The sequence below is a fragment of the Bacillus rossius genome, chromosome 1, assembly GCF_032445375.1.
Source record: "Bacillus rossius redtenbacheri isolate Brsri chromosome 1, Brsri_v3, whole genome shotgun sequence".
Classification (NCBI taxonomy): Eukaryota; Metazoa; Arthropoda; class Insecta; order Phasmatodea; family Bacillidae; genus Bacillus; species Bacillus rossius.
In genome coordinates, this window is record NC_086330.1 from 139822820 (window position 1) to 139850682 (window position 27863).

Sequence of the window (27863 nt, forward strand, 5' to 3'; positions counted from 1 at the left end):
CTGCTCGAGATATACGAGTGGGGTCTGTTTGCGAAAAGCATTTGAGAATACGCTGAGGGCGGCTGAGTAGTACCGTTCCCGTAATTTCTTTCTAAACTGTATTTTTAGGAGAGTAAAAAGGGCTAAAACGCATGTCTTCAGAGTCATTTTTAGAATCTTTGAAATCACCCAAGGGCCTTGAATATTCGCTTTATCTTCATTTCTTAGGCATATTATGTCACGGTTACCGTTCAAATCTCATAGTTGTCCAAGGCCCGACGAGAATACTGCGCGCTAGTTCTGAGCCTTGCGCTAGATAACGCCAGAAGCTCCAGCGAGCGTCGTACGTATCATCCCGCCTCACTGACACAGATACACCCCTGACTAGCGGGTCCCTTCATCGCACGAAACGACAAAACACTTGGTCTACTCTCTACTGACGGCTATTTCGTAACACTTTTTTTTTATTTGCGAGGAACAGCGAGAGTGTACAGCAATGTGTGTTATCGTGGTTCAGACCAGCGAATAACAATTATGAACTTTTTTCTGTGTACGAGAGCACGACCTTCAGTCCAGACTGTTATCTAGCGCGAGAGTTCCACGTTCTCCCATTGTGATGCCTCGGAAGCAAGTTTACATAGTCTTCCCGCGGAACCACCAAGATTTACGACAGCAACCTTGTACGTACTTCTTCGAATATCATGCAGAAAAATAATTCTGTAAGAATAAACGGCATATGATTTTTGACGTGCAACATCTTAGCTCTCGGTATACGGCATATGGTGGGAGTAATTTCGTGAATGGAACGGTTGTCGCATGGAACGGACTGTGCTGCCATCTGAGGCGGATGGAACGAACCAAAGTTCACAAAGCAAAAAAGTAAACTTTACAGTATTAACTGTTAAATTAATTTTAATTTAATTAAAATTAATATTTATTAATTCCTCGTCAAAAATCAAAGCCGGGGTTTAGTGTTTTATCTGGCATATATCCCCCCCCTATTTTATCTAAGATATTAATGGGCAGAGTACGGCCCGCGAGCCAAGTGCAGCTCTTCGGGCTAGCCAATCCTGCCCGCGACATGGTTCTGAAAACCCCTGCAATTACTGCAATTACACACAGGACAAAATGCATTTTTTGCGTAGCTAGAAGAGAATAACGGTTTTCTTCTCATTGCGTTTAAAGTACTGTATTATCTCATCTAATATGAATTGAGTTTGCACGCAACCTCGCGTAGGCGTAGTGCCGTAGTAGATGTCTGTAGATCGGTAGCATGGCGACGTGAAGTACAATGCGTGTGGCAGTGTTCACACTGGTGTCTTCACAGTGCCTAGCCTGTAAAGATCACGGTGTTGCTCGGCTAAGTTCGGAACGAATCGGGCGCTACCATTTTTGTTTCGTCTGTTCTCAAGGTCAGTGTAGTTCGCACAATCACGTAGTCAGTGACAAGTCACCTCTGCGACTGTGTCTGACTTGTGTTTCTGTAGTTTTGCTTTGTTGGTAGTGTTTTTAGACTTTTTTGATGTAAAAATCAAAAATAAAGTTTATCGCTTATAAAAATGGGATTTTATCAATTTTTGGGGCCCGCCCAGATAATTTTTTTATTTTATCTGGCCCTCCCCTTAAAAAGTTTACCCCCGTCTTATCTAAGCAATTTCACTATAAAGTTTAACCTGTCGTTCTACAAATAGAATGGTTTGATAGTAAACGCTCCGCATCCATAAATGTAGTTGAGAACACAATTTTCTTTCTTCACGCTAGGCATTACTTATGAATTCTACGTTAAAATTTCGTGTTCGAATTATATAGGTACTATAAGAATATTTGCAACAAGAGAACAGATGTATTTATTCGTTACCGAGGTTAGATATCACACATCTCTGGCGAGAACTGAAAGACTCGCTCATATATATATATATATATATATATATATATATATATGGCCAATATTTCAACGAAGATTATCCACTGGTCAGCGATTTCAAAAAAAAAAATACTCTTTTTTTTGTAGTACCGTATACTCACTTTTTTTTCTAATTAGATACCTACTGTCCTTTTTCAACTCATTCAATTTGGCCTTATCCTTCCTGTGTAAATAAGCTTAATCGGATTGAAAGTCTGAGCAATGTTAAGGCTCGGTCTCGCTCGCCATGTTGTTGGTTGTTGGTATAATCTAACGGCTTCTCCTGTAAAATTATGCGACAGCGTTCTTGCAGGTCATGTTTTGTTGAGAATTTTCTCGGCAGATATTTACTAAATGTTATGTAATAGCAGTGAAAAGTAACGCAAGAACTTGCGTGACCTTCTCAGTGTAGGACCCAGCTTCGAATCTTGGAAGGGGCGATTACCGGAGGATTTTTGGTGACACAGAATACCTCCCTGTTAAGGGGGCAGGCCTCCTCAAGGGTGTATTTGTGTCAGTAAGGCGGGATGATAGGCGCGAAGCTAGATGCTATTTATAGTGCGGTATCGCCTCTAAGCGCAAGGCTCTGAACTGGCGCATAGTCGTCTCGTCGGGCATGGTGGAGAAATGAAAAAAAAGGTATAATGCCAGTCCCGTAAGTGCTTTCAAGAACCTGTACCGGTTGTTTTATGCCTATATTTTTTTTTCTGAAAACATGGGTTTTAACCATTTTAACTCTTCTAAATATACAGTTCAAAATCTTTAACCGGAAACCAAACTGCTTATTGGCCCTCAGCGAATTCTCAAATGCTTTTCGTAAACAGAAACCACTCGGATATCTTGAGTAGTTTTCAAATAGCGTTGTTTTTCCTGAAGCTCTGCACACCGTAGGTGTGCCCGGGTAGGCGGGCGCCTTAAATATTAAATTTCATCGATCTCTGTCAGCAGGAACGCACATTGAAAAAAGGAGGGGGGGGGGAGGAATAGCAATGAGCACTTTCTTACCTGTTGGCAAGGTGCCGAGGAGCAGAGAGATATATCTTGGTAAACGCCTTCTTTTCCCGCCGGTGGACCGCGCACGGGACTTCAGAAACGAGCGCGTTCTTCTGGCCGCGCGTCAGCGACAGTGGCCAGCGCGTGCGCACGCGTTCTTAGGCGCAGACAAAAGACGGCGGAATTCCAAAACAAAGCGTCGTGGGGGTGGGGGAACGCGTGTCCCTGCCTCGAGTCGACGCCTACGGAAGCTCAAACAGCACAGAAACAAGAGAAGCACAGAATCGAAAAGTGGCGTGGCGACCCCTTCGATACACGATCTAAATTCGAAACTGTTTACTAAACTACCGCGAATCAGTTGAATTACACAAGGTTGGCCGTGCGTACACTACTGCGTATCTACCACGTGAAGCCGCTTCTTGGCCAGCTGATGGTCCACTGCATGTCTGCAGGACACCCGAAACTGTGGTTCAAGCAGGGGGTGGCCACGTCTGCATGATTACATGATGTGTGAACCCATTTTTTTCTTTAGTTAATTATTGCGCCATATTGGTAAGCCGCCCAAAATACTGGCTGAAGTGTAGTGTTTGCATTGTGGGAAAAGTTTCAAATGACTTTTTTTTATGACGGATATTTGAATTCATACTATCATCTGACGTTATCAAGCACCATTTCCGCAATGTTTTGGGCGGAACACTATGTCGACGGTGAGGTTAAAAGTGACTTCAGCTACGTCACAGCATGCCGTCTCCTCACTCCATGGCTTTAATCAGTGTTAGCTTAATGGAAACGGTTTCATACGCCTGTATTTTGCAGGGTGCCAACAGATACCGGGTGAATCATTTTCAGGACTTTCTCAAAAATCGGGCCCCTTAGTAAAAAAATTACAGCCTTTTTTATACATCACAGGATCATTTTGACATACAGGTATAATATGCAAAATTAAAATTTTTAAGAAATATATCTACTATTTGCAGGAACTTGACAACATTTTAGGCTATAAAACTGAAATCTTAAAAAAAAAAATACTTCCATATGATTTATGTGGGCATTCTCCAACTATTTATATTTAATTATTATTTATATTATTTATATATAAATTGTATTAATATATATTATATTAATATAAAATATTAAAAATATATACAATAAATTATATACATATAAGTAATTGTATAAATGTATAAAATATATTAACTAACTATAATTAATAAACAGAATAGAGGCGTCACAAAACAAAATGCAAGTTAACAAAAGGCTGCTAGATATTAAAGTTTCATTACTTCTAGCACCTTAAGTAGTTTATTACAGGAATTTTGTAGCCAACCGTTCAGTTAAGTTTTTTTTATTACAGGACTTTTGTAACCAACCGTTCAGTTAAGTTTTTTTTTATTACAGGACTTTCGTGACCCTGAGACACCCTGTTTTATGGCAGTGACTGCGTCAAACGCGAGAAATTCTAATTCAATATTTTTAACCGTCATCAGTCACCATATCCGCAATGTTTTGGGTGTTGCAACATAGCGATGGCGAGGAAAAAGTGACTTCAACCACGTCACAGCAAGCCATCTCCCGTGAGTTCCTGACTCCAATGGAGTTATATAAAAACAGTGTTAAAACTGTGAATCAGTTCGGAGAAGCATTATCGAACGAAACTTTCTCGGTCATGGCGAGTTGTAACTGCTATTCGATCGGCCCAAGAATGATGTAACGATCATTCCGCGGAACGTTGCGCCAACACATTCTGGGACTTTGATAACTTCGCTCGCGCGAACCGAAGTTCATGCGTTTTCAATCTGCGGCAACAGGCGGCAGCAGTGTCCAAAGAATTTCTGGTGCATTTCTATTGGTAGGCCCGCGCCTGTTCACAAAAATAACCTCCCATAAAGTCCGTACCAATTCCGGACTTGTCTGCTCGCACTGGGTCGATCTGAGATCATTGTCCGTTACCAGGCACGCAACCAGGATGACGAGGGGGGGGGGGGGGCAGACGGGGCTTGTACCCCGGGCGACACATTTGGAGGGGGGGGGGGGCGCTGAACTGGCAGAATGATTTTTATTCATTTGGGTATCGTAGTGTTAGAACAAAAAAAAAGTTGGAGGGCAGATGAACTGAATTATTTGTATTGAACGATACATACATGTACATTGTCAAATATTTAAAAAAAAAAAACTTTTATTTTTTTACGTGCTATCTAACTTGCAATGTATTAAAAATTAAATGACTACAAATAAATATATTTATTTACTTTCAAAGTTGAATAAAATAATAAAACATATTGGGAACAGGGGAATTAATATGTGGTGGCGATGTAAGGCGATGTCGGGAAAACGTTTTGGTTTGGGTGGTTTGTAAAGAAAAGGGCGCCAAGATGAGTTCTCGCCCCAGGTGGAAACCAGTCATGACCCTACCCGACTGTCGGTTCAACTCGAAGTTCCCACGATCTTCACTCAGCGCCCTAAACCACAATGGTGCAACAGAAAATGTGGTCGAAACCATTATCAAACCTGTTTATGAAACAAGAACACCCCTGCACTCTAATGTGCAACTCGCCACTAGTAATCTGCAACAGAGCTGCCAATGTTGAGTTTTAAAACTGTGATCAAAAATATGGCAAATACAGCATGGGTCAGTATTTTTCAGCATTTATGGTTAATCTGCTAAGTTAATACGTTATGTCCTCGATGGCCATGATCGCTTAGGCGTAACGCTCATGTGGCGAGGGTCGTGGGTTCGATCCCAACACTTCTCGGAATTACTCATATTTATGAGCAAAGAGTCTTTACCCAAGTTGTTCGAATCACGATGAGATATAACGATAAAATTGCAAGAAGAATACAAGAATAAATATCCAAATATGTTACGAACATAATATACCATACATTTCAAACATGGAAGAATATGGAAGAAATATGCTGTACGCTGAAAAAAGGGGGAAAAAAAAAAGCGGGTGTTATTGAAAAATTATTTAAGAGGAGTGAAGATAGATCAATAACAAATAATAAAGAAAAAGAAGAAAATGAAAGAAAATAGTCCCAATTAACTATAGAATTATAATATATAAATTATAAAGTAATTGAAAGTGAAATTTGAAGTGAGTTGTTCGAGACGCAAAAGAGAAAATATAAACCATGAAGTCAGAGGTTCCAACAAAAAATAAAATAAAGAGAAGAAAGGGAAGATATATTGAAAAACGATAAATTTTAAAGATAAAGGGGAAAATAAAAATAGGGTTTTTATACAGGTGATGTATAAATATTATATTTTCTTTTATTTGAATAATTGGAATCTTGGAGGTCTCATAGCCTTAAAACTGTGTGCATAACCGTGGAACGTAAGACTCCAACGAAAAAACAATATCAAATTCTGTGAGATGTTCCTAGTAGCATATATAAATTATAAATATCTATAATGCATTCCTGCAAATAATAGGACAATAATTCGGGCACTATAGTGAATTACTCTAAAAGTAGCCGTGAAGTATTCACCAGCAGGTAGATTATTTCCGAAAAAATACAAAAAAAAACAGTAACTTGCCAATTGGGAAAATCTCGCAAAAAAAGTTAAGTAGATGTAACACAGACGGACTCGAGTAGATATCAGTGTACTAAACTAATGGGCAGTCGGTAGATAAGCATAACAATGAGCTTATGCGTGTATTAAATGCGCGGTCTCTTATATTTTATTGGTGTAACTCAAACAGAACAGAAGTGTTCGAAATGAAGTAACCCGCATAATACAACGTGCAAATTGTTACCTGTAAACATTACAATAAAATATTTCGGCAACTATTTCCAAAATTTTTTCCAGTTAACGTTCAAAACATCGTACCGTTTAGGCTCTAAGGAGAATAAAAATTACATAAAATCATTCCATCGTTTGTCTGGTACAGAAAAAAAAAATATTGGTTGAAATATTTTGAAAGTACGACAATTTACATTTATAGCAGATATTTTCACTGAAGACCTTTTTGGAGGCCAGTCTCGTCGACGAACAAAAAACCAAGAAAATTTTATCCGGATGGAAATGTCATGCTTTGATTCATACCTAATTCATATGATTCATGTTTCAACTGAACTTATTCTTAGACGATAATTTTTAATGCATTTTTCAAACATTTAAAAATAACGTCACTGATTTAACAAACTGTTATTGACAACTGATAGTAAATTCTTCGCCGTCACATTGTTAAACAAAAAAAAAATAGTGAGCTAGTCCATCAGTACTCGCCAGAGATGTGTAACATATAACCTCGGTAACGAGCAAATTCATGTGTTCTCATGTTGCAAATTCACTTATAATACGACATTCGCACACGAAATGTAACGCAGAATTTCTTTGAAATAATGCCGAGCGTGATCAATATACGAAAATTGTGTTTTCGTGTTTTCAACTACATTTCTTAACGCGATTCACACGTAGTTTCCGTACCCGCTGCTAGAATTCTTTGCCGGTGCAGCTACGTACACTATCACATCATTCGATTTGTAGAGCGAAATTTTAAACTATATAATGAAACTGCGAAAATCACTTGAAAAAAAATTACTAAATCCCGACTTTGGACTTGTTAAAAAAAAAAAAGTTTTATTAAAATGCACTATAAAGTTTCCCTTTAGCTTTGTGAAATTTTGTTCTCACCATCCGCCACAAATGGCAGCACCGAGGTTACACATTTCCGTTCCATGCGACTGCCGTTCTATTCATGAAATCACTCCTAACAAATGCCGTATGATGTTGACACAAAAAAAAATGTTAAGTTTCATAATGTAGTAAAGCTGCCCAATTGTGACTCAGGATCTTTTGGTTCTGAAGTAAAGAGTTTTAACTTCCCTCCTCCCCCCGCCTTTTTTAAGGTTCGGTCTTGCACATGTGGTCATTTTTCTTTTTCTATTAATTAAGGTTGTTTTCTAAAAAAAAACCTAAAAAAAAATTATTCAGATCGTTCTCTCGTATCTGTTGTTGGGCTCAATTTTTCTCACCATATGTTTACTAAACGATATTTTCGAGTTGTATGACTATTTAACGTCATTAGATAACACTTAGTTAACTTCTTATAATTTGAGACGATACACAAAATTCAAAAGTGCAACCGTGATAAATTTGCAGGTAAATCCCTCAAACAATAGTAATGACAAGAGCATGAAATAAACAACATGGTGTGAGTGGCCGAGCCTTGGCTACAGTCTGTCTCACGCTTAGATCACAGCGCAGAGTACCAGCGAACACTGTTGCCACAACCATACTACCCAGCTTGTTAACATTTAATGTCTTATTTTGTTTGCAATCGTTATTTACAATAGGTTATGTATACTTTTAATTTTACTATTTATTGATTTTTCTGACACCATAATTTAGTGTATATGACAGTATTATTACAGTTGTAATTTAAACGAAAAATAATTAAAAGCTATTAATAAAAAGGCATTTTGTATATAAAATTATGTGACACCTCAAAAGAGAGTACATTTATTTAATATTAAATCATATATTTTTTACATTAACGGTTAAAAGCAGGATGACGACATTCAATTAAGTCTCCTTAGAAATAAAATTGAGTATTATAACACGATGCAAAAGAAAACTGTTTCCAAAATTCTCATTTAAAATTTTCCTTGAAAAAAAAAATACAATATTTCAGATACATTTTAAAATGTGTCTAAATAGGTTGTGTTCTATGGCGCGTGTCAGGCAACAGAGCACATCGAAACGAGGACGCCGCTAATAGCTGATATCTTGTATTGGAAAGAGAGAGAGAGAGAGAGAGTCAATACACATATAAATGCACACTGCAGGCCAAGGATGAGGCACGATGAAGATAAGATAAAATCCTTGATTTTATGTTCGGTGGACCAGCTGCTGGGCGGCTCTTGACGATCATGCGTGCGGGAAATAAAAAGAGTCGGCGAGCGGAGGCGAGACCCCTGAAGGACGCCGTGGCGTCGGTCCGCGGGGAAGCCGCGCAGGCACGCTTCTCGTGCGTGATTCCCGCGCCTGTCGCGACCCGGGTCGCTCCTGGCAGAGCCGAGACCAGGCTATTCACTACTTCTCCTCTCCCGGCGGTGGCGTTTACGTCACCTTGGCAACCTGCAGCCGATCCAGATGACGCAACGACGCCGCGCGCCGTCTCCGCTGCTTACTTGGCGCGAGCCGTGGCGACTGTACATTTCATTTCGGAAGGAACTTTGGGGAAAATAAATAAAATAAAAATGTTTGTACTTAAATTTTACTAACATGGGGATTGGACAGTTGCATCATCGTCAACATGCATCACTGACTTTGTGGTTATTTGAATGGGAAATATAGGGGGAAAAGAATTTTTATTACGTACAAAATTTTTGATTAGAATGTATGCAATAAGAAGTCTCAATTACAGACAACACAGATGAATGTGCAAACACACAGAAAACAAGCCAAAATCAATCAATGTCAGAAAGTCGAAAACACAGCAACACAGAAAATTCCGCGGAAGGAATAATTTAAAAGAAAATTACGGAATAGTTACAACATGAACCATAAACAAAGACAAAAAATTACCTTGGACATCACATCGACAAACAGGTGAAACTAAAGATGATACTAAACAGATAGTATGGCCCACACAAAGACAACACGGAGACGCACAGACGAACCCAGCGATGTGGCCAAACAGATAATCTGGACACCACAACGACGGCAGCAGCACATACGAACACAGAAGGCTTCCTAAGACAGCAGTTGCATAAAGCTCGCCTTTACCGAGATCTCGCATATTGTTTTATAACTTCAGGGGGAGGACATGAATCCGCCCATCCCCCCCCCCCCCCCAACTACCTCCGCCACTGACAGCGAGGTCATTAGAGGCGGATGTACTCCACTACGGGAAGAGGAGGAGTGGGAACAGTCATACAGTTTTCTCATTCACTATACGCTTAATCGAACCTTGGTAAAATAAATGAAACACAATACATTGTGTTGACTTAAATTTTGGCATTATTAATTAATTTTTCTAATTATCAACTTTATAAAGCTAACAATTTTATTATTACCATTTACATATAAAAAAAATAATTTTAAAAACTTTTTTATCACTGGTTGCACATGCTGAATCTTGGCAAAAAAAAGATAACATAGTGTGATGCAAGTGATTGGCGTGCTATGTGTAGTAAATTTCTATCAGTAGTAGGAAGTTTTGAGAAATACGCGTGAATTGGATATGTACTGTGTGTGATACCTCCATGACAGAAGACGAAATAACATTATGTTTTTTTCCGTCCCCAGTTAAATGTTACAAAGCCCTAAAAACAATTTCAGGTTTGCTACTCCACATTCTAAATAAAAAAAATCACTAGTTTACTCGTTTGAATATTTAGTGAATATCTTCATAGATAGCTATAGAATTTAGTCATAATATTATTCACGTAATAACTTAAGATGCGTTTATCGAAAGTTAAAAAGAATCACAAAACAGCATCGAGTGACCACTCAGTACATGGAGTTAGGAACTGTCAGGAGCTGGCATGCTGTGAAGTAGCCTTAGTCACGTTTTTTTACCTCTCCATCGCTATATTGTCACGTCCAAAACATTTCGGAAACGGTGCTAGACCACGCATGATGATGGTTAGAAAGCAAGAATTAGGATCTCCGTCGGTAAACACAGTCACTTCAATAAAATACAATGCAAACACTACACTCGAGCCGGTGTTATGGGCGTCCAACCAACATGGCGCAGACGAGATAAAAAGAAGACTTCACACGGTTACCACATAATAGTGTGGGACATGGCCCTCACCTGACTCAGTACATACTAGTACTTTTATGTACTTTATGCTAATCAACAAAGTTAAAACTGCGCAAGGAATCGACCGTAGGGTATAAAGAAAAGAAACACCTCCCGGAATTTGCCTGTAGGACCACTGCGTCAGCACACGCCTGGTATTCCGAATTGTGTGGCACGCACAGCACGGATAGCCTACAGTTCTCAGGGATGACAGCCACAACAACCCGAACAGTTCCGAAGTTTACCGAAGTAAAATGTTAGGTTAGGTTCTGTCAGTGTAATAAATAATAGCTCCTTTTTTCGGTAGGTTAGGTTAGGCTATCGTAACTAAAATTAAAAGTAGGTTTGGTTTGGTTAGCGTTATTTAAAATACTATATTATCGTAGAATATAAACATCCTTGTAATATGGTGTTCTTTTTTCACGTACTATCTGCAAACTTCGGAGTACTTCGGAACTGTTTGGATGTGGCTCTCACCCCTGTGAACTGTAGGCTTCCCTGCCGGAGCTGAAGAGGCAAGAATGGAGGAAACGCTCAATGCTGCATGAAAAACAGAGTATACGTCGTGTTACAAAGCAATCATACGCTTGTAGAGAAATAGCCACGTTGGTATTTCCGTTTTGTTTACATTACTATTAAGTAATTATCACAACAGCTATTCACAAATTATAGATCTTGAAATTAACTAAATATTATTAACGTAATGTAAAATTGTCACGCAATATTTAAAACAATTTGAATAATTTTTTTCCGCTATTAGATAACACTTAGAAAATATTTAGTGAAAAATGTTGGGGCGAAACATACGAGTAAATGCAAGAGAGCTATAGTGATACCATAATGAGAAAAATACCGTAAATTATAGCAATGATAAGAGAAAAATACCCCATGCCCGGGAGACCGACTATCAGCTGGTGGTTCCCAGCATGCAGAAAGCGCTGACATCACAAGCGAAGCCCAGCATTCTTGGGCGATTACCTGGGTTTTCCTAATCTGTGACACGCTCGCGCGCAATATGTCGAACAATGTAAGCTAGTGACGTCACTTTCTTTAAAAAAAAATCATGTGTATTGTTCGCGACGCTGTTTACAAATAAGCTGTGTCGAGTTTCCTGTTCGGCCACGAATGAGTTCAAGAGGAAAGACTTTCTCGATTTCTGGTCGCCTGTGGCGCCTTTAATGATATCACTTATCACTTAAATCAATGCCTAAAGCCTTGCGCGAATCCACCAAGGTAAGTATTTAGAAGTTTATTTCTCACGTTGTGTGAATGACTACAGGCATGCCTGTTTTGGTGTTTGCTCTGACAACGGATTGAAACAGCGTACGTTCCAACTAAATTGAACAGTTTTGAATCCTTAACATATGTGTTCTTCAAGCCAGAATAATGTTTAAATATCAAACTATTTACCCCAGAAAGTTTTCAGATGGAACCGATGGTGTTAGCTGACTATGTTGAGTTGTGTGAAGTATGGTTGTAAGGGATGACTGTAAAAAGCAGATGTGTGGAATCATGGGCGTACGTACATCCCGAAAGGGGGCTCGAGGGGCCTTGGACCTCCCTCAACTTAAAAAAAAAAAAAAAAAAAAACCCCTCATTGGGGCTGGGGGAGTCCACTTGCGCTTGCAAAATCGTAACTACGAAACGGAACTGATAAACGTAATCCCGCGGTTTCCTTGCAAATCCTACATATTTCCCTTCTGGCTGAATTGCGCGGTTTTTTAGAAATAATTCTAACCTCAATTTAGAATGTTCATTTGAATTTAAGATATGATGTAAAACAAAAATAAAGACTAGCAGATGACTTCCAGGAAACATTTAAAGCATTGTGTATGGTTACACGCGTGATTGTTTTAAATGGCAATTAGAACATAATTTTAACAACTTCATTTAGTCATTGCTGTCAAAGTTTATCAAATTATACTCATTCTACCATAGGTCCACAATACATTCATTATGAGCGAGCATGGTTTAGCAGAATTTTATTGCATACTGATACACGCGTATTCTATACTTAGCAATATTGCATGAGAGTTGCTTGGTTCGCGTTCAGGTGGAAAAAATTGTATGAGTCCTTTAGGAGCGAAAACCCCACTTTTTCAGCCATAGGCAATCGCGTAAACTCAGAATTTTTTTAATAGAAGTTGGCAGCCGTGTGTAGTGTCGAAGCAAAAGGGCTGGGTAGCAACGATATATGAGCTTAGCAGAGGGGGGGATATAGGAAATGAAAAACACCTTCATGGTTTAACGAGGTTTTAGGCCATAGCTATTTTTGTATAGTTTAGTAATGGAATTTTGACTAATTTATGCGAAGAGTGTACGGTAAGGGATTTTGAGACTATAATATAATTTTGTTGAAATTATTATGTAAATTGGAATTATTCTCAAAAATTATTTCAATACTAGAAGCCAATGACTACACAGTATTTGTAGGAACCAACGACTATAAAGGCCAGGCGTTCAGTTAAATTGTGTAATAAACTTATTTGGAAGTTACATATTTAAAATCAAAATCAAAATAAATTGTTAGGGGAATCCCGAACACAGCATATGAATTTCATTCCACCCTTAGGTCTGAAACTCACTTAGGTACTTTGCTTACCCGGACCTCCACTAAACACATTAAAATTTAGCCTAAGAACGCATGAAACGGAGATTGCTTATTCTAATAGTTAAAAGTCACGAAAGTTTTCATAATTATGATCACTCGCGTGACCTTTTACAGTGTGATAACGTTTAGTAAATACGTGGTGGGGGAAAAAAAAAATTCCGAGACCCAACAACAAATGCAAGTGAACTGTAGGAATGCACTCACACCAAATACCTTGATTGACAAAAATGACAAGAAAAGGAAACAAGCTACTAGGCGTATGGGACCGTGCCTTGAGCTGGAGGATCGATCGAGGAAGGAAGTTCATGCGGCCCGTCTCTGGACCAATCATGAAGTCCGTCCGTAACATAAGTGCTGTTTTATTATAATTGTATGACATTTCTAATTAAATCATTATTTGTATAATATTTATAATTTTAATGATTTTTTTGGATAATACTTACGGATTTTCAAAAATTGGTGAACATGACATCATAAATCAAAGTACCGAAAAGTTCTAGAAATCAAAATGGTGGCTGTGACATACCTAATTCAAAATGACAGAATCAAACACATCAGAATATTATAAAATCCAAGATGATGGCTGTGACATAATTCAAACTGTCGGAATCCAAGAGGACGGAAAGTTCGCGAATCCAAGATAGCAGACGTGACGTGACAATTCAAAATAACGGACGTTCTAGAAAACCAAATTGACGTCATAATTACAAATTTTGAAATCCAAAATTGCAGGAGTGACATAATTCAAAATGCCGGAAAGTACTGAAACAATATGGCGGATATGATGTAAATTCAAAATGGTGGAATCCAAGATGGTGATTGGGGTCAAGATCATGGAAAATAAACAAAATGGCGTGTGAAACCAGCCTTAAAGAATATTATATTTATTTCTCAGCGAATATGTTTTGATTGCACTAGAATATTGCTATGAACCTGATGGATGGAAGAGTGAGACGCATGTGGTCGGTGCCAAGTGTAGATGCGGCAGGCAGGTGCCCGGTGTTTACCGCCGAGCGCGGGGTCGACCTCGCGCCGACCTCTGGAGGGCCTCGGCGAGGCACCGCCGCGTCCTTCCCGCCGCTGGCCGGCAGCCTTCGGCGCCCCGGGCCGCCGCTGACATTTGCCCGCCGGCACGTCGGAGCCGCGTGACGCGGGTCCGCGAGCGCCGAGTGCTATAGCGCTGACCGCACTCTCGGCCGCCACGTTCCCTCCGCCGAGCTACCGACCTCTGTGAGCAGCCCTGACGATATTATACTGTATCACGTGTTTTTGTTATCCGTGGTTTAGCGTACATTAAACAAATAGCGAGTTTTACAGTACTCGCTGGTGATGTGCAACATCTAACCTCGGTAACGAGCAAATTAACGTGTTCTCATACGGTGGTCGTCTCTCGGGGAGTGCGCATCTCTCTCGCGGGCTGTTGGCTGGGAGTTCCCTGCGCCCTATTGGGTAACCGAAGGCTGGCAGTGCGTGTGGGTTTTGTGTGCGTGCTGGGGGCGGCCTAGCAGCGCCAACTGCTACCGACCGCGTCCCGCGGGTGGCGGATACGGGAGCCCTGCCCGAGAGTTGCAATCTCGCTGGGGTGGCTGTGAATAACCAATAGCAGTCCACGGACCAATGGCCGGCCTGTGGAGTCGTTATCACGGCTGTCGGGGAGAAAGGTAGCCTGAATGCAGCTCGGCGCGTGGCAGGAAGCAGCTTCGTCGGCGAAGGCACCGCAGGGGAGCTCGATGTGCCTTAGTAGCGAAGTGTAGACGAACTGCGGGCTGGAACTTGCGGAGCTGTGAACTGCTGCGCGCGCAACGGAATTGAAATGCATCGGAACTCTGAGGGAAGACATCAGGAACCTCCAGCTGGGGCTGCTGTAGGTGTGGCAGCAGTAGCCTCGAGCGGCGCGACCTTCAACCGTCTCGGGGATTTTGGGTGGCGAGGTTGGGTCCCTCCCCCCACCCTGGCTTGAGAAGTACTGCTGTTGACCTGAAGAAGGAAGATTAAGATGGCGCAATGTCAGGCTGCCTTTCGCTCCGAGAGCCAGCAGTTCGAGCCGGTTCACTGGCTCGTCTGCCCACTCTGTCTTAACTGTGGCTGCCTGGGCAGCTGTGGCTGGGCTGACGTGAAGTCGCCCGCCCCTGGGGGCGCATGCGCCCCTGGCTAATAATAACCCAGGAGCTCCCAACTTAAATGCGGGCCGCAAGGCCCAAGCTCCCAACTCCACCAAGGTTGATTTTCAGCCCCTCCAACTCTTCTTAACTGGACCCTTCTTCCTCTTGTCCAGTAGTTACCTGCTTGCGTAATGCATGTTAATTGATCCCCGCATGAACCGGCCCAGGGTTTTCCCTGTGTCTATGCAGGTTTTACCTGGGTCACATTAGCTAGCTTTAAGCTAGGCGACCAAAGGGGCGTCAGTCATGGCGCCAATTGCAGCCATGGCTGGCCAGTAAACCCCAATAAGCACACGATGCACGCGCCCTTGTCCTGCATGGTTAAAAACCCGCATGGTAGAGTGTATAGGCTTCGGCCTGAGACACACTTAGGTCCTCCCCTAACCTGGACCCTCCCCTACACACTTAGATTAACTTAGGCTAGGAAAAAAAATTGTGTTCTCATATTGGTAATAAATACACTTGAAATACGAAAATCGGACACGAAATTTAACGTGGAATTGTTTAAAATTATCCTGAGCGTAATAAACATACGCAAATTGTGTTTTCAACTACGTCAATCATCGAACCAATCCATTTGCAGACCAAATTTCAAACTTTATAATGAAACGTTCCGACAAAAGCTCAAAAGATTCGGAAAAAAAAAAAAACCCAGCTTTCGATCTGATTTTCGAAGAAAGAAAATTTATTATAAACTACTCATCATGTTGAAATTCACTAAACAGTTAATGCTCTAAAGTGAACTTTGGCTCGCACCATCCGCCACAGATGGCAGCCCCGTGGTTACACATCTGCGTTCCATGCGACTTCCGTTCCATTCACGAAATTACTCGTATCAAATGCCATATACCGAGAGCTAAGATGTTGCACATAAAAAGTCATAACTAAATATGGCGGGGACTCATATGAATGCTTCACTGTGCGAAAATTTCAAATGATAATGTTTGTAAATTAGGTCACCGGACACACGCTACAATCTAGTGAAGTCTCAACATGCGAATAGGTAGTCTTTCTTCGACATGTACGTAAAACATTACAGTTGCTGCTTACAAGTACGTCGAAGACTCAATCTGCAAGTAAAGAAGAAGCAAGGATATAAACTAGAAAGTACGTTAAAATTCTCTTGTAATTCATACTTTCTCTAGTAGTGCAGTCGGCGAAGTCACCGACTCTCTGTTTCACTGATAGAATAGCTTTGCTTTACGTGCACTGTGAGAAATTACAGCAAATTCACGAAATTTTCGTATAAACGAAGAGAGAGGAAATAAGAGTGTTTTTGCAGGAGTCCTAACAAGTTTTTGAATGTTTTGCTAGTATATCAAGTATATTAAGTTTATATGTAACCAGCGTTCTTCGTAAATTTAAGGTGAAAATTTTTCAACAGTATCAAATGAATAATAGTTTTTTTTATTGTTGTAGATTTATTTTGAAGGCGTTGTTAATCTGCCAAGATAATTCTTGTTAGTTCTGTTCGTGGTCAAAGAAAGGTTAACTCAGCAGTCGTACATCTACGAAGTTAAACGTATTCCTTTCAATCTCGTGGGAAGTGTTTGGTGCTGCACTGTTAAAACGTTTCACCTTATATTAAATTTACAAAGAACGCTGGTAACAAATTATCCAAGGATCTTCGTATATTCACCTCTATCTTCTGGAATTTGCGGGTACTAAGTTCACTTACTATGAGCATGAATCAGTGTATCAGTAAACCTTCAAAAATTTGTAAAGACCACTATCAAGAACACTCTTATGTCTTCTACGTTGTGTTTTTATCCTGTCCTTAACAAAAATCAAAACGAAAAAGTTTAAATGCGGCGTAGTTCATGTGAAGATACAGCTATCTGAATTTACGAAGAACTCTTCGTTTATTTCATGCGAATTCTTCATTGAAATGTCTGCAGATACAGTGTCATTTTTAACAGTGTGGAGCTAAGTACAAGCGGTCTATATACGCACGCACTTCCTCTGATCTTGTGGGGAGGGTGTCAGTGCTGCGTGATTCGTGACTAGTGTCGTTCGCCGATCTTTTACCTGAACGATTTTAACAGTGTTGTTGTTCTGCGGCGCTCGGCTGACGGGGCGGAACTGACCTACATCCGCGAGCGCCGGACACAAACAAACGCTCGTCGAATGTTTTTTTTTTTTGCACTTGTATCGCGCCGGTTGTTTATCTGGGCCGTCCTTGTGTGTGGCCGAGTGCTAGTGCGGTCGCGACAGCTAGAGAGAGAGAGAGAGAGAGAGAAAGAGAGAGAGAGAGAAGACGTGGGCGTGTAGTTGAGAAGGAGAAGAGAGAGAGAGAGCGAGAGCAGTAAATAATCCAGCAATGTCATTGCCCACACACGTTCTCCCTTCGGCCGCGAGCAAGACACGTCATATCGTTTCCCAGAACGTTTACATTTTTTTTTTCCGTCACAACTGACGGGATAACTAACCTGCATTCAAAATTAATTCAATGTGAGACTGGGTACTAAGAATTTAAATTAAAAAAAAATAAACCGATACTAATTTTACCTGGCGATATCGTAAGATCACGAGAAGCGGCGGACGCACTAATGAAATGTTCCCGGAGATCCGTCTCCGTTTCCGTGCCATTGTAGATCGGGTATAAATGCCGTGTATTTTTCTACCAATTTTCTCGTTACTACTGTTATTAAAGGACTTTTTTTTTTTGTAAATTTGTCGCTATATCTCCCATAAATGTGTAGTTATGCAACAAATATTTTCAATGGATATTCACTAGAGTGGCTAAATGGGTGTAAATATTCACATGTTTTTTTTTTTGTAATTATCATCCCTTGCGCAACTTTAAACGCCCACAGTACACTAAGTAAAAATCGCTAGAAAATATTAGTGTTAAGTTTACGGAAATATCCCTAACCTGATAGTAATCACGAGCAAATGAAAAAAAAAATCAACATGGCGAATGAAACCCAGCCTTAAGGGTGTATTTCCCATTCCGCCTCATTATTTTATATTTACGTTCTACATGGTCATAAACTTGCCGACTTTTTAGTGGCCGAACTTTCACACAAAGAAAATATATACCTCGCATACTTCTTGCATAATTAGCTGGCAAACTTGCTTTTTTTTAACGTGTTTTGTGCTGTATGGATAAGGAGAATGGAATGGAGTACAAAACTGGAATTTTTTAGGTTTAAGAGTTAATTTTACTGGATTCTATGTGATAGGGTTTAATTTCTTTCAGAAAAAAAATTAATTTTATCTTGTTTTTAAAATAATCAGAATTTTTTAATTTAAAGGTTTAATATAAAACAATTACGAAAGAATTTAAAACCATACCACGCAGTGGCCACCAGCATTGACTTTAAACCCTTAAAAAAAATCGGTTATTTATTTTATTTGGTTCTCCTTATCATACTGCACAAAAATTTTAAAAATTCAACTTTTCCAGCTAATTATGCATTAAGTATGCACAATTTTTTTTTTCATTTTTTAAATGTTCAGCCACTCAAAAAGTGTACAAGTTTAAAACTGTTATACATAGAAATAAATCGATTACTGGAACGGGACACACACTCTTCCTGCTTGCTAAACTCCGGCAACTGTAAGTTCCATTGCAGTATGATGCAACCTTCGTTCGGAGCTTGCAGATTGGCGAGATAGAGAGAGGAAAACCCGAGGAGCTAATCAGCGTGGACAACAACTCGTGCACACTGCAGCGTACGTGGAAACGCTTAAGCGAACGGTGTTTCCAGAACTGCCCAGGCGGCTCCATGGTCTCTCCCGCCGGCACCCGGTACCTACTAGTTAGTACCCGGTACATATTAGTACCCCACACCGTCGACATTCGGCTTCCAGTACGCCTTCTTGATTTGGGGAGGGGGGGCGAGAGAAGTGACATTTAAATCCATGCAATTCCAGCACTGCACCATAGATCAGGTATTTATCGCGAATACATCTGAACGCTCGTTAGACTGCAAAAAAATTTATGCTTCCATGAAATTGGCGGCCATCTGCAGTAGAAGTCATTGCCCTATTTGGCCGAGCCATTCAGGACATGTTTGGATTCCACACTGAAAGGCTATGATTGGTGAGCTTACCATGCCAACCGCGTTAGCCGTAACTAAGTTTATTTATTGACGTGACAGCGAAGCTAAGGATTACACTTAACCCTTGTATATGCACATAATCGGTAAGTGTTGAGAGCCATTTATTTTTTATTTTTTACTGCGCAGCCTATACACGTGATTTATATCTTTACCGGGTTATTAATCACCGAGTTGGTTTATTACATACATTATACACATTAAAATATTATAACAACGCAAAGTGATTATTTAAGTCCCTTAAATTATTAAACTCAGTTTTTAAAAAAACTTATTGTCAGGGTTCAATAAGGTACTGAACATGTTGCGAAATTAGTTAATACGTAAGCGAATACCTATGAATTAATAAGATTTTAAATAAATAATTTAATTAAATACAAATTATCTCTGGCCCAGATTTTCTTGATAGAAACAATTAAAAACCAATTCAGGAATTTAAAAAAAACGTTTCAAAAAACCCGATAAAATGAATTATCTGAATTAATAAACAAATTTCCCAAAGAAAATAACAGATTTCAAACGTAAGATTCATTTCACGTACAGCGTTTATAAGAAATAATAAATTAAATACATATAAAATAGGGAATTTTTTAATAAAATGAAGAAATCACACAAATTTAAAATTAAAATAAAGGTAAGTTAAAGTATTTTTACATTGATGTAAGGTTCTTATATGTTCGTGACTGTTGCTTCAGTTACACGAATATCTGTAAGAATATCGCCAGAACTGAAGGTGGTCCTCGTGTCTGAAGTCCAGAAGCCTGGGAGCTGTAATGGCGACTTTCGCATTGGCGTCAGATCCGTAGTCACATCTACGTTCATAACACTAATCAAATGCGATATTTTCGACGGTGAAGATCCTCAATAGGGTTTCAAGCATGACTCAAACCATTTTAAGTCGTAATAATATAAATGCAGGTGTGTGGTATCTGCATTCGTTATGTTTCAGAGTCCACACTGCAAAGTCAATCACTAGAAGCGATCTAAAAAAAGAAACTCGTTTTAACCATTCTCTCCTGAGAAAAAAAAACAAGGAAGTGAGTCACGATAGAAAACAGAAGTGATAAGTTAATGCTATTCGTTGTACATCATTAATAAATATGAACGCTATTAAGTAATAAAGAGGTTTTTTTACTGACCTCCGCACACCGTTAGAAGGTTTAGTGCAGACGACGGACTACCTATTAAAATGCTTTAACAGCTGTTTGTCGACTCTGAAGTTATTACGCCTCCTACGGCTGAACACGCAACACGCACATCACTGCTGTACGATACAATTGTATAACCACAATACTGCAGGCGTTTGAGCTGCGTAACCATGAAAATATTTCTTTCTTCCATTGAAATGTACAAACAGAGAAAAAAAATACAAACTTAATGTGTGGTAGTATTATGCTCATTTTGCCCAATATAATTTTTCAAACAGCAAGGTAGCATTTTGAGTTTATGCTTGAAATCTCTCTTTTTTTTTACTGGATGTTAGCTACCAAATGTTAAATGCAGTTGAATGAAAGTACAGGGAACCGTATTCAAACCAGCTTTCTACGGTTCGGCACATTCTGTAAACCGACACCGGTCGTGCCGCTCGCGTCCAGATTTTTCCGGGTGGATTCCGGCTGTTGACCTTGACCGCCAGGTCGCAGCACTGCGCTACCGGCGTTCTTAGTTCGCTCAAAGTTTATCATTACTGTCGGTTTTCATTTCAGTACAGTTCGTCCTGTTTCCTAGCCTATTACAGTTCACACTTCACGGGTACGTCTCCGTAAAGATTCTTTTGAATAAGACCAACGCCCATCTGTATTTTTTTTCTTTTTACAGCTTAGCTTAGAACCTTATTTTAAACACCATTGCAATTTATAGTTATTTTTCTTGGGCCGTATTTAAGACCTTTCGTTGTAAACTGTATTTTTTTTGCACATTAAACATGTAAAATTACACATAATTTTTACATTTGTACATTTACATGAAAACTGTATCGATACAAAATAGTGTTCGCAGTAATATATTGGATTCGGATTCTTACCCGGGCATTTACGCTTTGTGTTGTCTCAGTACCTCCAATAGTTAAAATATATTTGCAAACCGTTTCCTGAATAGCTTCCCAGTATTTACTGCGCACATTAATAGGTAAGAATAACAAAACAAATTCGAATATCTTTCCCAATGCATAAAAAAAATATATTGTTGAATGAAACATCAGTTAAAATATATAATTATGCGCTAATTTTCGTAAGAAATGCTCAGTGTTATCTCGAAGAACGTAATTCATGAAAGCAAAAATAACCACAGCCATGTTTTGTTCAAAGTTACAGTATCTTTCCAAAATAATCTTTTGTGAGAGTGCCTCGACGCCCTTGTTGCAGCCTGCAGCGTGACGTGTTCTCCGCGATGCCGCGCGCCGAGGCCCCCTCCTCCCCCCGCGCCGTGGCCCTAGAGGTGGAGGCCCCCCCGGAGACACGCGTGGTGATCGCGGGCTGATGGACGGGAGAGACTCACAGGCTCTTCACGGCGGAAGCCATCTTCACATCGAGCCAGACATGATAAACTGTCATGATAACGCCAAATGTATGTTTCAAGGAGCCCGCATGTTCACGTCTGTCAGAAAAATTAGCTGGTTTTAGTAGATGCCATACAAACGAAATGCATTTAAGTGTTTAACACTAAACTTGAGAATTATCAATTAATCTGGCTTTTTCTCGTTTAAATGTTAAATATTTGTATTCTGACCATTATTTTTAATTTTTTTTTAATATGACATAGGTGCGTAAATAGATTGCCTCTATTTATTTATTTTTACAATACGGATTGATAACAATTCAAAATCTGACAATTTTTCCTTGTGGGATTATTACGTTTCCCAATATTTGTCTCAAAATTTGACCTAATATTTAAAATTTCACTCTAGGGGGGAAATAAATGACCAATATTTTAAGTGCTGTATTTCGAGAACTATAGGACGCACACAGCTGCAATTAAGTTCAAATTATGTCACATTTAGTCTTCTTACAAACTGTAAGAGTGGGATTTTTGCTATCACTTAAACTGTTGGGATTAGAATGCGAAAAACAAACAAAAAAGGTCGAAATTTAAGCTGTTTTTTGCGAATATCTAACAACGTGTCAGGATATGTTGTTGAATAACCATTGATTCGGATTCGGCACGCCAAAAAACATAGGGAATGATAATAAAACCGACTACTGAATTTTTTGCAACGTTGAACTACCATTTGCCTGTATTATTAGGAATAATAAGCAACAGATAATTTCCTCGCAAGTAAATACATATTCGTACTGGTTTCACTCTTTATCTTTGAAGTGTACATATCAAACCCACCATCAGTTATTCCACGTTATTCATGTAGCGCACGCTGATCTCCTGCAAACATAAATCGGCGCATAACACAGATGAAAGTTAGACGTACGCGTAAACTTCCTGTGCGCGGTGCGCTTTTGTTTTCTGTGCGTGTGCTATTCAAAATGTGGCATCTGCTATATGTTTGTGCATATTCTACTACTGTCCGTCTGTGCTGTGCGCGTGCTGTCACGGATGCAGCCCAGCCTTTACGGAATATGACACAATTCTTACTCGCCTGTAACACGTCTTTCGCACGACGGGCGCGAAGGAGAACCATGCCTGCCCTGCCGGAACGGGATAACCCTTCACTGCGTTGGCAGTCGTGTGAAACAAAGATGATGTACGTAATAATAGTTTTAAGGAAATTCTTTTTTTTAATATTATACAGTTTTCCGCTTATTTCATGCATACAGGCCTAAACCACCTGGCGAGTTGACGTTTCTCAGTTACCACCGTGCGCAAATCCCTTGGGCCGCAGATATTCCTCATTCCCCCTCGGAGATTTGCACCCTTTGCTCCGCTCAGACGTACCGTGTCTCCGATTTTACGTTCGTCACACCTCCACATTACTCTGGTAATTGCAATCAACGTACATTCAAGGAGAATATTTTTAACAGTGTAATCAGCAATAACAAACCATTAGTCGTAGCGGCGGATTTACAAATTTTCAAGGCATAGGCTGTAAAGTTTTTGCCGCCCTTGCCTCTACAATTTTCATGTCCTATATTATTTTTACAATCCAACAATTTCGTTGAAATTGCACGTAAAATAATTTTTGGGTATATTTTTGAGCTAATCAAAGCTCAATCATGTACGATTAATAAGGCGGGGTAATGTATGCTACTTACACAATAATGTACGTTTGGTAAACGTGAATACAAATTCTTAATTGCACCTCAAACAGATAAAAATAATCAACTCAGTCAAGTTATAAAAGTTCGTTACAATACCTTTCTGCGCGATTTTTTGTTGGCATAATCATCGATGATATCGTCGTAAGTAATCTGGTTCATTAGTCCAAACTCTATGCACAAAAGAGCTAAATCATTTAATTTTTCTTGGCTCAAAGTCAATCTCAGATAATGTTTTAGACAAGAAAATCTTCTCTCACCCGAAAAATTTGTCGCTGGTGTACATAAAGCCATACGAAGAGCTATGTCCAAGTTCGCTCTTTTCACTCATTCAAAATGTGGGCAGAGGGCGCAGAGGCCGATTACTGGTTGGGGGGCGGCGAACTAGCTGTTTCACTCTAGAATATGGAAGTTTGCTACACGGATTCACGGAACGTACAATGACAAGGGAGAGGGAAAAGTCATCGGCAAAATTTGTTGCAGACGTCTATCTGTAAAACATCAGAAAACAGAAAACCGTCATGCAGAAATTTTTTTGATTTCTATGAGGTAGCAAAAAAACAAATGGTTGTCTTTAAAGTCGGTTTACGGACGATAGTTTAACGTGACAACGTTATAACAAAACATTGATGAAATGATTGCATACTTTTATGAATAAAATTGAATCATTTTTATTTTAATAATAAAAGAATAAATACTTGAAATTATACTAGTACTAATATTTTTAAAATGCAAAAATAATTAACATTTATTGCCGAAATTGTTGTTGTTATAAGCAATGAAAACCACATTAACTTTTCACTACACTTTATAAACAGTCGACGAAACAGTTCACGTGTAGATGACTTGTAATTAATTTTAAAAACTGGTGTTTAGCTATAAAGTTTAAATATAATTATGAACAAGTGTTCATATAAATAAATTGTAATCAAATATCTATCATCAATTATATGAATCATCATAATTTTTTAGTCAATTGTAACATAACCTATTATTACTGCACTCGCCGACAGCGTAACGGAACACAGCGTAACGGAACAATGAGCGTAACGGGACACAGCGTAACGGAACAACGTGCGTAACGAGACAATTTTTCGTGCGTGCAGCCGGCGTTCATCGATTTATTAGACGTTGTCACGTCAAAAAAAATCGGTCCCCAAATTTGCCGCCCCAAAAATCTGCCGCCCTAGGCTCAAGCCTACTAGCCTGCTGGTAAATCCACCACTGATTAGTCGTGCGGGTGAGTGATTGAAAAAGACTATTCAAGCACGCGTATTCTCAACAATGACTCCTGGCTAGACGGCTGTCTTGACCTTCACCGGGAGTGAGGCTTTCGGCCGACCTCAACGCCTGTTGGCGAGGCGACGTCGTCATGTTTACATCTCTCGACGCAGCGCAACAAAAACTCGACGCATTTTGCCGCGTTTGTTCAGTCAGTCACGGCGGCTGACGTCACGGCGAGGAGGAAGATCCTTCGGGAGAATGGAACCGGCCTGCCTCAGGGGAGTCGAGGGTCGGCGAGTGCGAAAAAAAAAAAAAAAGCAAAGAGCCTCTGAGCGCGAGGCCGTGGACTGGCGCGCGGGGTTCTTGTCGCCCTGCGGCAACGGCGAGATTTGAGCGGTCACAACATTATGTAGCAGATAAATGAAAATAAAGGTGTATTGCAAGTCCCTTAGGGAAAAAAATATTATTTATCGGCAAATTCGGCAAACTAAAAGAAAACTTTGCAAAGTAAATAAACTGAACAAGGTTGGGCAGTAAGCATATAACGCAGGCCAACAATAGTTTTGGTGTCGGGGGTATTTGGAGCTGATTTCGTATGAATTTGGTGCCCTGAATTCAAATATGGCATTAGTTTTTACCTAGGAGGTCAAATTTATAAGTGAAATGTACGTATTACGTTATTTAAGGTTAAATCCATGAATCAAGTATAAAAATTTAACATGAAATTCATAATATTAAACTAAAAACATTTATTACACAAATATCATTTTATTATACAAATATTATTAGTATATACTAATATTGTTATATATACAAAGAAAGTACCAAGAAATCGATTGAACCAACCACTTGGGAAGCTTCTTTTTCGTTAAATTCTTTATATATCTTGAAATAGTCCCGTTTTAAACTCCAGCAATAATCTGCCATTATGTGCGTTTCCCATCTTTCTTGATAGCTTTCCGCCATAATTTTAATATCTTCATGAAATAGTACGTCTTGCTCTTCACTGCTGTCTCCTAAATTTTCAGGAAAACGGTCCAGGTGGCTGTGTAAATGGTGCACATTAATACTCATGTTGCACCCAAGGGATTCGAAATTTTTAAGCATATTGTTTACCAGTTCAATATTTTTTCTACTTTTCTTTGCCCAGAAACTGTCCGACAACTGCAACAAATGAAGTCCAGGATTTTCGCTCAGCCTCATTCATGGAATTTCCGAAGGCTTGGTCCTTAATGAATTGTCTTATTTCTGGACTGTTAAATATTAAATATCCCTGTTTAATTTTTTTCTTACTCAAGTGAGGCAATTTTACCCCCTATAAATGCAAAGCATGATTCTTCCTTATCAAGAGCCTTTACAAACTGATTCATAAGGCTTTAGGTCACTCTTGTCTAACCCAATGGTGTGTTTTGTCTCTGCTATCCCAGAGGAACAAGAAACAAGGATATTTGGTGTGGCCACTTTGCTGTCCGAGGAGAAAGTTCACCATTTTTATGTCCACACAAATCACCTATTGATGTTCACGATACCTTATCTTCTCTAAGACCAAAGCTATGGTGCTTTATGTTTATTTCATTGTCGTTAAATGAGCAATTGGTATTGAACCATATTTGTGCCCATTCTGTAGAAGAACACATTTCAAGCTTCGCTTATCTCAAAAAGTAGAGCTGATAGAAAAAAAATTAATTTAATATTTAGATTGGGCAACCAAAATATAGCTAAAATCAGTTCCAAAATCCTAGGCACAAAAAAAATTTCTTGTTGGCTTGTGTAATCAAATAATAAATCTTCAAGTGATATTTTGAAAAATATCTAGTTAATAATGGAATGCTTGACAAAATAAAGATTTTTATATAATAAAAAATTAATAATTATTTTCATTTAACTATTACCTAAAGTAACAAAAACGTTTATGCATCATACAATAAAATATAGAAATATAAGCTTATAATCAAGCTAATGGATCCGTACAGATTGTTTCATACCTAAAAATTATTCTGAAAACATGCTTTTTAACCATTTTCAATCTTTCAAAAACGAAATACGGAAACAGAACTACTCACCGCCGTCAGCCCCACTCCAATATCTTATCTTGAGCGGTTTTCAAATCACATGGTTTTATCTAAAGTTCTGCACACCGTGTGTGGGACATACGCAATCCGGCGTGCAAGTTGGAAAGATTGAAAGGTCGCGACCGTCTGGAACTGGTCGACTAGGACTAGGACGGTTTCCAGGCATCGACGAAGGACGGTCGTTCCGCCGGGCCGCGCGGCCCAAGGTCGACGGATCGAGATAAATCGCGGATGCCTATCGACGCGCGGCCACGCCCCCCGGAGGGCAGCGCTGGACACGGCTCGCAGCCGGGCCAAGGCAGGGGCGCGCCCCGACGTGCCTGGGAAGCAGACGCACGCCCCGCCCCCCGCGGGAGGTCGGCCCGTCATCCGTGCTTCGCGTTCTACACGCGCGAATGCCTCCTTAGCATAACCCCGAAGAAGCTGCTTCGCGTTTTCCAAGGCCAGCCTGCAACACTCATTACCCCCAATTCACTTCAAGGATGTTCGTCATATGTACCCATACAACCCCCCCTCCCCCAACTCCTTTTCCCAAATGATGATGGCGCATTCTCCCCCTCCCTTCCCAAATGAACCAACAATCATCCCCCCCCCCACAAAAAAGAAAAAAAAAAACCTCTGTCTTGGAACATGATAGGGTTAAATCAGATAGTCCGGTGGTCATATTCCAGGAAATGTTTGAAAAAATAGTTAATCAATATCGTGTTTTAATTCAGATATAACACTAAAATACTAAACGAAATATTGCACCTAAGGGAAATAATGTGAACTGATAAACCTTTTTTAAAAAAAAAATTGTTTATTTTTTCTTCTTATTTCCTCCCCAAGTTTTTAAATCTCCCTCCCCCATCACATTTTCTCAATGACGCAATTAGCACCGTATATCCCCCCTT

General features: G+C 39.7%; 1 protein-coding gene across 2 annotated transcripts in view; it reads right to left on the reverse strand.

Annotated features, from left to right (window-relative positions):
- LOC134546219 (UNC93-like protein) overlaps positions 1–27863 on the reverse strand; it is a 530827-nt gene that overhangs the window by 321622 nt on the left and 181342 nt on the right. The window contains exon 1 of one of the 2 annotated variants that reach the window (XM_063388844.1): positions 2888–2995. The exons of the other annotated variant lie outside the window; for it this stretch is intronic. The gene's annotated coding sequence lies outside the window, so the exon portion shown is untranslated. Of the gene's footprint in view, positions 1–2887; positions 2996–27863 lie in introns of those variants that run through there. 2 annotated transcript variants of the gene reach the window in all.